This window comes from Saimiri boliviensis, chromosome 5 (genome assembly GCF_048565385.1).
Source record: "Saimiri boliviensis isolate mSaiBol1 chromosome 5, mSaiBol1.pri, whole genome shotgun sequence".
NCBI classification, from domain to species: domain Eukaryota; kingdom Metazoa; phylum Chordata; class Mammalia; order Primates; family Cebidae; genus Saimiri; species Saimiri boliviensis.
The window spans coordinates 133,725,843-133,738,013 of NC_133453.1; positions in this window are offsets into that span (position 1 = coordinate 133,725,843).

Here is a 12,171-nt window from a genome sequence, read left to right on the forward strand (position 1 = left end):
TTTTTACAAATTATTATTTTTATTTTTTTCTCACTCTGTTGCTCAGGCTGAAGTGCAGTGGTGTGGTCATGGCTCACTGCAGCCTCTATCTCCAGGACTCAAGCAGTCCTCCTGCCTCAACCTCACGAGTAGCTCAGACTACAGCACGTGCCACCACGCCTGGCTAGTTTTGTTTTTTAAGTTTTTTTGAGGAGACTGGGTCTCACTCTTGCCCAGTCTGGTCTCAAACTCCTGGCCTCAAGCAATCCTCTGCCTAAGCCTCCCAGAGTGCTGGAATTACAGGCATCTGAGTGGACTTTTCTTTTTTTTGAGACAGAGTCACCCAGGCTGGCGTGCAGTGGTGTGATTTCGGCTCACTGCAAACTCCACTTCTCAGGTTCAAGTGATTCTCCCACCTCAGCCTCCCAAGTAGCTGGGATTACAGGCACCCACCACCATGCCCAACTAATTTTTGTATTTTTAGTAGAGATGGGGTTTCACCATGTTGGCCAGGCTGGTCTCAAACTCCTGACCTCATGATCTGCCCGCCTCTGCCTCCCAAAGTGCTGAGATTACAGGCGTGAGACACGGTGCCCAGCCCAGACTTTTTAATAAGCGGCATTCTTCTTTACTTAAAGGTTTTCAGGAACCGGAAGGCGGAGGCTGCAGTGAGCTGAGATTGCACCACTGTACTCCAGTCTTGGCTACAGAGTGAGACTCCATCTCAAAAAACAAACAAAACAAAACAAAACAAAAAACACAGGTTCTGATATGCATCATCACCCTTAATTCCTCTCCCTTTGCAATATGCACCCCCTTTGGCTGGGAAGGACCAGGGTACTTGTGAAGGGTGCCCTCTGGAGTTTTGCAGTTCCCAAACTGCATAACCGTCTGTGGTGCCTCTGGCTCAGGAGGTAACCCCAGCTGAACGCGGTTGCTCTACAAGCTGTCAAAGCTGGACCTGTCCCAGTGTGCGGTTGCTGCAGTCACTAAGACAAGCAGAGATGTCTGCAGAGAGGTAGCGTATCTGCCAGGCTCCTTCTGAGGACAGAGCAGGAGGAACCTGAAAACTTACTTCAGGCCTGAGGGTGGCATCCAAACCTTGGTTGGTATCCTGTGGCCTTAGCCAGGAGGGTCCTTGTACTCACTGAAAGGGATACAAAGGCAACCAAGTTATAAGGATTTGGCAGAGACAGAAAACTGAGGCATGAAAATAGGAGATGGAGACCCACGTCCACTGAAGGGTAGAACCTGAGGAGGGCACAGCACCTGGTCAGGTGCCCAGCACACAGGCTTCAACACAGTTGCCAAAGCTCCACATGACCTGCAGCCTGGAGGCATCCCTGACTGGTTCACCCACACTCTTGGTTCTGCTTACACACCTCCAGCAACAGAGAGCTCACCACCTCTGCAGGAAACCCATCTCCTAATTGGGCAAATCAGGTTACTGAAAATCTCAGACAACTAATAGGAGCCAATGGCGAACATGGATTGATTGCCTACTTGCAGGCATTATTCTCAGTGTTTCTAACAGTTGTCCCTTTTAACCATCTCAATAACCCTGTGAGGAGGGGACTACCACTAGCCCCATTTTACAGACATGAAAACTCAGATAGGTTCGGGCGTGGTGGCTCATGCCTGTAATCCCAGCATTTTGAGAAGCTGAGGTGGGCTGATCACTTGAGGCCAGGCGTTCAAGACCAGCCTGGCCAACAGGGGGAAACCGTGTTTCTACTAGCAATACAAAAATTAGCCAGGCATGGTGGTGTACATCTGTAATCCCAGCTACCCAGCTACTGGGGAGGCTGAGGCAGGAGAATCGCTTAAATCCTGGAGGCAGAGGTTGCAATGAGCCGAGATTGTGCATTGCACTCCAGCCTGGGTGACAGAGTGAGACTCTGTCTCAAAGAAAAGAAAAGAAAAGAAAAGAAACCCTCAAGTACAAAAAAAGTTGTCAGTTGGCATAAGTCCCACAGGAAGTAAGCAGTGGGTAGAATGGGACTCAGGAGATGAGAACACTGGTCTCAGGCTCAGAGTCACCAGTGAAGCTGCTGGGCAACTCCGGCCCCACCCTCCTGGGCAGGTTGCAGGCAGGTCAGCTCCTCCATGAAGACAGAAGGAAAGGCTCTGGAGTTGGCTCTCAGCTCTACTGTCCCATGGCTTCTGCTCAGCTGCTCAGCTGGGGCCTGGGGAAGCAGGCCTGTCCTCAGTGAGCCTTTAGAGTGTGTTCCTGCTGTTTACTTGTGGGTCCCTGGGGTGCTGGTTGCTGCTCTCCTCTAATCCGCCTTCATTGCCTACACTGCCCCGACCTCACGGCCTCCTATGGTGAACCCCACTGGCTGCTAGCAACCTAAAGCCTACCCTGGCTTAGGACACATGTGAGTCAAGGTGCTCCAGAGAAACAGAACCAATAGGGTGTATATCTGTGTGTGTGTGTGTGTGTGTGTGTGTGTGCGCGCGTGTGTATGAGAGAGATTTATGTCACATAATTGACTCACCCAGTTTTGGGAGCTGTGGAGGTTCCAACAAGAGTGGATTTTGCAGTCTTAAGTTCCAAAGCAATCTGGAGGCAGAATCTCTTTCTCTTTGGGGTATCTGTCTTTTCTCTTAAGGCTTCACTTGACTGAATGAGGCCTACCAAGTTATGGGGATTAAGATACTTCATTCAAAGTCTACTGATTTAAATGTTAATCACATCTAATAAAATACCTTCACAGCAACATCTAGACCCGTGTTTGATCAAACAATTAGGCCCCACAGCCACGTTGACACAGGAAATTAATCAGCACAGGGCACTTCTGGCTTTTGGAGTGACCCCATGCTGTTCTGCCAGATCTCTGAAAGTTCCGGCTTTTGGAGTAACCCCACGCTGTTCGACCCGCTCTAAGTACAGGATTCTGGGGTGACCTCATGCTATTCCACCCATTCTCTCACAGAAAGTTCCCGCTTCTGGAGTGAACCCATGCTGTGGTGCCTGCTCTCTCAAGGGCAGTTCCGGCTTCTGAAGTGAGTGACCTCACACTGTTCCGCCCACTCTCACACAAGGAAGTTCTGGCTTCTGGAGTGACCCCATGCTGCTCTGCTTGTTCTCTCACAGGAAGTTCCAGCTTCTGGAGTGACCCGATGCTATTCCACCTGCTCTTTCACAGAAGTTCCGGCTTCTGGAGTGACCCCCATGCTGTTCCACCCGCTTTCTCACAGGAAGTTCCAGCTTCTGGAGTGACCCCACGCTGTTCCACCCACTTTCTCATGGGGCAGTCAGGAGTTCAAGACCAGCCTGGCCAATATGGTAAAATCTCATCTCTATTAAAAATACGAAATTTGCCGGGCGCGGTGGCTCAAGCCTGTAATCCCAGCACTTTGGGAGGCCGAGGCGGGCGGATCACGAGGTCGAGAGATCGAGACCATCCTGGTCAACATGGTGAAACCCCGTCTCTACTAAAAGTGCAAAAAATTAGCTGGGCATGGTGGCACGTGCCTGTAATCCCAGCTACTCAGGAGGCTGAGGCAGGAGAATTGCCTGAACCCAGGAAGCGGAGGTTGCGGTGAGCCGAGATCGCGCCATTGCACTCCAGCCTGGGTAACAAGGGCGAAACACCGTCTCAAAAAAAAAAAAAAATACGAAATTTAGCTGGCACACACCTGTAATCCTAGCTACTCAGAAGGTGGAGACAGGAGAATTGCTTGAACCAGAGAGGCAGAGGTTGCAGTGAGCCAAGATCATGCCACTGCACTGCAGCCTGGGTGACTGAGTGAGACTCCGTCTCCAAAAAGGAAAAAAAAAAAAAAAAAAAGAGGCTTGCAATAAAGTCTGATAAGTATTGGTCAGCTTGTGGATGATATAGAACTATTATTAAGAGTCAGTGAGGTAGTGTAACACAGTGGTTAGGAATTTGGACTCTGGGGTCTCATCCCGTGCCAGTCACTGACTAGCTGTGGCTTCAGGCAAATTGCTTAACCTCTCTGTGCCTGGGTTTTCCCATCTGGTGAGTGAGGATAGTAAGAGCAGCTCTGGCATAAGCACAGCTGTGAAGATTAATAATAAAGTACTTGGAGTCGTGTTTGGCACCACATACCCGCTCAGTAATCGTTAACTGTTAGCAAATTCTCACCCTGTGCACAAATCTGAAAGATGCAAATCCTAAAACATTTTAAACCTTAATCAATAAACTAATCATTCTGTGCTGGCATCCAAATGGATTGCAAACTGTGTTTGTCACAATTGCCACATGGTGGCGTGCCTGCTGGTGGCTCTGGGGAAATTGAATTATGCCAGTTCTGAATGGTGCCAGGCCTTCAGGAGGCTGGTCACCATACGATGTGCTAACTGTTCTGCAATAAAGCCCAGGGACTGCTTCAGCGGGAAGGCACACAGAGAAAGAGGGCCAGGCTTGGCAGAAAGGGGTTGTGGTCAGAGGGCTGACAGGGGCAGAAGACAGAATCCTATGCACAGCTGGCCAAGGGAAAGGAGCAAGACTTCCCTGTTAGGGAGGGGCAGAAGCCATCTGAGAAAGTCTCTCTCTTGCCCTGAGTCCCATAGCCTTTTCTCTGCTAGCCTATTGACCCACCTGCTCCATCCTCCCAGCTTCTTTGCCCCATCATCGCCTGAGCTGACCATGGCACTGAATCTATGAGGCTGTTGAGCTCCCCCTGCTCACTGCAGACCTTCCCAGTTTGGGTCTTACTTCAGTGCTCAGGAGAGACCCTGTGGTTGGTTCAGGCTGGACCAGGGATTATCCCTCGGGGGTCAGTGGCCATGCCAGCTTCAATTAATTGGTTGTCAGTGGGGGAAGGAGGATGAAAGATGTGCAAGCATGGCCACTTAGGCCCATCCGGTCTCTAGGTGATTGGAGAGGTCACTGTGGATATGACTGGATCAGAAGGTTTCATGGAGGAGTGACATTCACCCAGGATCTGAAACACCCCAGGGAGGACTATTCCAGGTAGAGACACTCCAGGCACACACCGAGGTAGGGAGTGGTGCAAGAGCACCACTTAAGGGAAACGTTCTTGGGGTGCCTGGGATGGTGGGACTGCCGGGTTCCTGAAGATGGGGGCAAGGCTCTCAGGGGCACAGGCCTCGGGGGGAGCTCGGATGCCTGTGAGAAACTTGAGTCTTTTTCCTGGAGTCAGAACACCCTTACCAACAGATGTCAAGCAAGGAAGAGACAGGATCAGATTGGCATTTTAGAAAGATCTGTCTCCAGCAGTGTAGATGGCATATCGGAGGGGGCTGAGTTCTGAGGTGGAGCTCCAGTTAGAAGACTTTTTTTTTTTTTTTTTTTGAGACGGAGTTTCGCTCTTGTTGCCCAGGCTGGAGTGCAATGGCGCCATCTCGGCTCACCGCAACCTCCGCCTCCTGGGTTCAGGCAATTCTCCTGCCTCAGCCTCCTGAGTAGCTGGGATTACAGGCACGTGCCACCATGCCCAGCTAATTTTTTTTTAGTAGAGACGGGGTTTCACCATGTTGACCAGGATGGTCTCGATCTCTCGACCTCGTGATCCACCCGCCTTGGCCTCCCAAAGTGCTGGGATTACAGGCTTGAGCCACCGCGCCCGGCCTAGAAGACTTCTTAAGTCATACAGGCGAGAAGGGAGAGATGGGGCTGGAGTGGCTGGGGTGGCATCTTGGCTCCGGGAGCTTCCATCTGTGTGACCTTGAGCACGTTTCTTACCCTTTCTGAGCTTTATCCCTAGCGGGGCTGGCATCTATCAGGAGCTCAGCACATATTTGTTGAGTGAATAAATGAACGAATGTCAGGAACCCATCGAAATGCATGGCCAGACCAAGGACAGACCACCATGCCACTCCTGAAAAGACGCGCCTGTCACTGGCCTGGAAGCCTGGGGAACATCTCCAGAACTTTCCGAATCCAGGGCCTTGCTCCCTCATCCCATCCCTACCTCCTACCCATTGCCCACTGCAATTGGACTAAGGGATCTCCAGCCCTGATGAGAAAGGGCTTTTACTTCTTAATTTTTCTGAGGCCGTGCAGTTACGAGAGGGACCCTGGGGAAAGGAAAGTCACCGAGACAGGGAGGGCGAGGCTGCAAACGGATTGGCCCTGCCCGGCTGCAAGAATCCAAGGTAAGGTTCTGAACCTGCGCTGCCCTCTCGAGCCTCCGGAGACCTTTCCGGAAGGAAGCGCGGGTAGCAGCGGCGCCCGTCTCAGGGGGAAGAAGAGGTGAACGCCCACGCTGTCCTTCACTCTGTTTCCCGACCTGTAGGGGCTGAGAGGTAAAGAGGTGCCCGGTTGTCCTTAGACTACGCATCTCCGTCCCCTCCACTCAGCCACTAACCCCCCGGCAGGCGCCCAGGCACCGCCCGCGCCGCGTGGGTCCTGAACCTTTCCCGCCCGCGGGGGCCGCCTCGGCGGCGCTCACATGCAGCTCTTAGGGGCGCCCGCCAGAGTGCGCTGTTGGACCGGGCAGAGCCGCGCCGAGGGGAGGAAGAGCGGCGAGGGCTGCGGCGCCGACTGGAGGCCTCGGGACGGGCGGGGAGGACGCGGAGGACTCAGGCTGGAGCGTGGGAGACCTTCGGAAGTTCCTGCGTCCTCGGAGAGGCGGGGCGCGCTCCGGCCTGGTTTCGGGGGTGCGGGGACGGCAGCCTCTGCCCCCTCAGGTCTGGAATCACGCGGGACGGGGACGCGGCGGCGGCGGCGCGGGCTCGGCAGAGGCGCCAGGAGGCGCTAGTCGCTCCTTGCCGCCCATCCTGGCCGCGGCGGTTCCACCAGGTCCGGCGTCCGGCGCCCCGCGCCCGTGCCCCGCGCCTCGCAGTCCTGGCCGGGCGCTGGGAGACGGTGGGGCGGAGACGACCGGTTCTTCCACTGCCTCCTCGGCCCGCGGGAAGTGGTGCCCGCCATCCGGTGCTGCTCCTCCGCGCCCTGCACCCCCAGCCGCAACCTCTCTCGGGCCAGACCGCCAGGCGCCCCCGTCCCTGGTACCCGCGCCGGGCCCCATGGCTCCTCCGCGACTCCCGCCAGGAATTCAGCTTCTGGGAAGGATTTGGCCGCTTCTCAGACTGGAGAAGGCAGGCCCGAGCAGAGGCCCGAGTGATTTCCAGAAGCCTGGTGACTGGGCGTCGATGTTCGCCCTGGACTCGGTGACACAGTAACCCCAGAGCGGGAGGAGGGGCGAGGCTGCTGGCGGAGCGAGGAACCTGCAGGCGCCGAGAAAAGATACGCAGCAGCAAGCCAGCCTTTTCTGGACACTGGCTGTGGGAGCGCTGTCCTGCTGAACCTCGACTTTCCCGGGGCGCGCAGCTCAGAGCTGAGCCCCTGGGGACTCCCACGCTCTGCGTCTCCCTGGGTCCTGAGGCAAGAGAGGAGGAGGCTGCAGGGGGACTGAGCCTCCTCCCCACAGCCGCACCCTGGCACCCTGGGAGCCTGGAATGTGCATCTGAGGCCGGAGCGACACTTGCCTCTTTTCCAGTGAGCTGGGGGGAAAGTCACCCTCCTGAGGAGATCAGCCTTCAAGGGCGACGTGAGCGCGTTTGGCGCAGGAACTGGCCGGCCCTCCCTGCTGTGCTGTCCCCTGAAACTGATGGCTCCCCTTTCATTCCCCCAGCTCAGAAGAGGCTTGACCCTACTGGAAGCTTGAGGGCGCAGGCCGGGAGGAAAGAGAGAAACAGAAATCCAGGCGGTGGGAGCAGCTGAAAAGCCGGAGAATTCGGAGGAAGGATGTTGCGGGCTCTTCTTCCCCCGCCCGCATTCCTGAGGTTGGGGCTGCAGCCCCCTCAAAACCTGCCCTGCAGGTCCAAGTAGTACCCAGCGGACAAACAGTAGAATTTGGGCAGGACCCCGGGAGAGGCCTGCTGGATGGGATAGAGCTCACAAGAATCATCCTAGGCGGCACCGCCCCCAGTCCCTCAAGACAGAGAGAAACCCAAATAACCCCTGCGTGTGGACCCGCAGCTTTCTGTGACTCCACCGCGGAGCCCAGAAGGCAGCTGAGGGTGGGAGCGGAGGGGACGGGAGGGGGGCCACCGGCGCCTGGGCAAGAGAGGCGCGTCAATGGGCCGCAGGGGCCGGATCGGTGGTCTAATGGATTCAGGCCTGCAAGGCAGAGGCGCACCCGGCGGCCTGCCCGCGCTCTCAATAGCGGACAATGGAGTCCCGGGGTGACCTGAACAAAGAATTTGGAAGTAGTTAAACTGCAGAACACGTTCTGGGCCTGGGTGCCTCCTTTCAAAAGGAGCGCTGGGAGAAGAAAAGAAAGCGCTGGGGGGCGAAGGGGGTGAGAAACTGCCCAGGGGAAAAGTTGGTGGGTCGCCCTAGTTGCCGCCAGCTACCAGACGCCAGGAATTCAATAGGAAATGGGGGAGGGGTGGCCCAGGTCTACCAGACGGCAAGGAGAGTCAGAAAGTTCTCCAGGGATGGTTGGGGTTCCGGAGCAGGACTGAACTTTCTCCCACCAACACATATACGATCAAGGGAGCACCCCCCCAACCCTGCCCCGGCAACAGACACACGGTCAAGGCCAGGAGAAGCTTCCCTCGAACTTTGGGGCTAGAACAGGGACCAGTGAGTGGAGAAGGTGTCTGGGCCCCTGTGTCTAGACCTCCATGGACTGCTTCCCTCCTTCCCCCCTCTAACAGGACTCTGTGGACAGGTCTCCCTCTTTGAGCCCTTTCACAGAGCTTATTTTTGTTTTTCCTTCTCCATCCAGTTCAGAAAGACTGGGTTCTCTCCCTCCACCCCTTCTTTACTCCCCACCCCACACAGCCAGCAATCTACATTATTCTATGAGAATATGTATTTTTTTCTTTTAAAGTCAGGCCTCTGGGTGTAAAATAGAGGGCCAATTATTATTTTATTTCTTTTTTCTGAATTTTCTAATTTTTTTTCACAATCAGCACAGCCACAAAATAGGAAATGAAGACATTTGAAAAGCAATCAGTTATACTGGTATCAAACTTAGAAGAAGAGGAACTTGAAAGACTGTGAAAACTAAAAGTGTAAATAAAATGACGGAATAAACGGTTAGGAAACAAGTCAGGAAAGAAAGGAGCGGTGGCTGCCACGTTCCTGGGAGGCGGTGCCTCTGGGATCCGAGAGAACGCTCCCTGGCCAGGAGGCTTTCTCCTGTGGGAGGTGCTTGGCTTGCAAAGGGTTAACAGTATTGCTCATGAACTTGGCCTGTCTGGCTCGTGATGAATGGTGATACTCGCTGACAAGTTCAGCCTAGGGACCTCCCCGCTGTGGAAGTGGAAGAAGCACACACAAGCGGAGGGGACCCGGGGGGAGCCACCAAGGCGCGTGGTTCGGCGTGCCAGGCGCGCTGTTCTGCCTGCTCTCTTGGCTCCTGTCTCCCTTCGGCCGATCATCTGCTCTCCTGAAGCTTTCTTACGTCATCCTGGAGCCCCAAAGTTTCCTGAGGCCTCCGCGTTGTGCGTCCCAGGACCCCTTGCCCGCCCCTGCGGGAAACGCGGAGCTGTAGGCAGCGGGACGTCCGGAGCCAGCCCAGGGGAGGCCAGATTCAGCATTTGGACAGCGGCTCCGGGGCGCCGTCGGCCCAGCGAGTTTGCAGGTGCACAGCCTCTGGCAGATGGCGCGTGGGGGGTAGCGGGGCTGCTCTGGGTCTTGGAGAAGCAGGTCCCTGCCTGGAGGGCATCCCCAGCTCCGAATGGGACACGTTTCCCCGGGCTAAATGATCCCTTTTGAGCTCACACGGGGACCCCGGGACCAGCCAATCCAGCGTGGCTATCCCCAGCCTAACCAACACCTGTGCTTGGAGGGAGGATAAAACGCCCCCTTTCAGCCCAGAGGTGGATGCCCCTCATGCCTCAGCTTCCATTCTTCCCAAAGCAGCCCATAACTGTGAGTCTGGAGCCGCCGGAGAGGCTTCCAACCCGCGGCTTGCCACCACCTCCCAGGTTGCTGGTGGCTCCGGGTGAGTCTGGCGGCGCGGGGAGAAGAGGGGGGACAAATGGCGTTGCGACTCCCCGGGAAAAGCTAGGAGGCAAGCGGGGCGTGGGGAGGAAAGGCCAGGGCACACGGCTGGGTGCCCCTCGCAGCCTGCCTCCGCCCCCTCCATTCCGCACTGGTCCGGGTGAACGGAGGGGGGGCGGGGGGAGCCGCGCTTACGTCACTGCGGGCCGTGCCCGCCCGAGAAGGCGGCGCTGGGAGCCGCTCAGAGCCCAGAGAAGCCGCGCGCCGCCAGGAGCCCCCGCGCCGCCACTGCCATGCCCGCCTCCCGCAGCTCCCTGCCATGCGCTCGCCGGGGCAGGGGCTCCCGGAGAGCGGCGAGAGCTGGGCCTGAGCCCAGGAACGCGCTTGATCCGGGGCGGCAGAGCCGCGGTGCCCGCAGCCGCCCCACCCGCGCCACTGCCTCGCTGGGGCCCGGGCCCCCTTCCCGGTCCGTGAGTGCCACTGCCCGCTGTGTCTCGGCGAGGCTGGGAAGCGAGGGCTGGGGAAGAGGGCGGTGGCCTCGGCCAGGGCAGCGTCAGGAAGCTGGGCTGGACTGAGAGAGGGGGCTGGGGCATCCCTGCCCGGTCCCCTTGGGCAGCTCAGGCGGCTGGGGCTTCCCTTTGCCGCTGGGGTGGGATGAAGGGCGCACTCCGACTGTGTGTGGGAGGCGGGACTCAGTCATCCGGGGCAGAGGGTTATGGGGCAGTGGGGAGCGCCCAGAGGTGAGGACTTTGGGTGAGCAGAAAGGGGAAGGGCGCCGGGTCGGATGGAAGTTGTGGGGCTGCAGACGTGGTTAGTAGGAAGAAAGGAATGCTTCTGAAGTGAGGTTCTGCTGAGTCCTAGAATCGCCCTCTCCCTAGCCACTGCCCCCTACTCCTTCCTTCTTATCCCTTCCCCCACAAAAAATAATAACCTAGAAAGCAGCTTCCTGAAAAAAATATTTTCAGAAAACGCACCACACACAGCACCCATTCTAGACAAGATTTTTGACGTTTTTCCCCCTCTGAAATGGGAAGTTGTTGGGAAATCCTGTCCGCTCTGCTCCCCACTCCGTTCCCCAGAACAGGTCTCTCTGATCTGCTCGTGGGCGACTCTGCAAGCCACCTCCAGCCTAGGCTCCACTGAGCTGGGGAAGAATAAGGGCATTGGTGGAGGTTGAACCAAGTGAGGGACTTCTTTGGGAACAGGGTTGGTGGGGAAGCTGGTCCCGTTTGTACCCATCAGAGCAGGGAGGTAACAGAAGGTGGGAGATGTTCCAGGGCCAGATCACAGAAGCAGTATTGGAGTCCAGAAAAACATACTGAGTCTTTGTGGCTGGGGATAAACTGAGGTGCTGGGCCTAAAGGGACCCCCCTTTTAAGCCTGCATATCCTGGAGGAGGGCGATTCTCAGGCCATGGAGGGGAAGAGGATGGTTTGAGGGTCTACCTTTCAATCAAGGAATAGAAGCCAGAGGGTAGGCTAAGTGGGTACTGAGATGGGGGCATCATACAGGGTCCACCTCAGGACTTCCATTAGTAGTATCTGCTGCTGGAGACCCCAGGGAAGGGGTAGTGCTCTGTCCAGGCCTTTTCAGGAGGGGTGTTTTCAGGTTCCTGCCCAGCTTAGGCCTCCCCAGAGCCCACACCTCAGCTGCTGAGGAGAGAGGCTGGATGTGGGAGCCAGAGAGAGCATTACCCTCAACTGACCACGTGTAAATTAAGGCAAGTGTGCAGGCTCTGAGACCTTCTGGGTGCAGGGATCTGGGTCCATCTGAGCTGGCCTAATGCTGGGTCTCTCAGCTAGCAGTCTTGCCAGCCTCCAGACAATAGGGAGATCAGCTTAATCAAAGCTCGGGCCTGAGGAAGGAATGAGGGAGGAAGGGAGGGGCAGTGGGGTAAGGGCACCCTGGACTTACCCTAGATTGTGGCTGGAGACACTGTCTCCTAATTAAGAACCAGTGAGGCTCAGGAAAGGAGCACTAGCTCCAGGCTGAATCGCAGGCTGGGTGGCTGTATCTGCCTAGAGTAGTGCCTGGGGAGTTCCATTGGCCTCTGGCTCCCAGCCTCTAGATCAGGGCAAGTCTAGTCTTCGTAGAAAGGAGGCTGCACGAGACTGTTGGCTAGGATCAGAATTGTCCCCCTCTCCTGCCACTTAATACCTTAATTTACTATGTCCTGAAATAGAAGGCACACTCCTGTGGATTGTCAGGTCCCCTGTACTGAGTTGTGTAACTACCAGTAGGAACTTGGGCCAAAGCCAGCTTGGAGTCCAAGCAGCTGCCACTGCCGATGGGTACAAGAGTG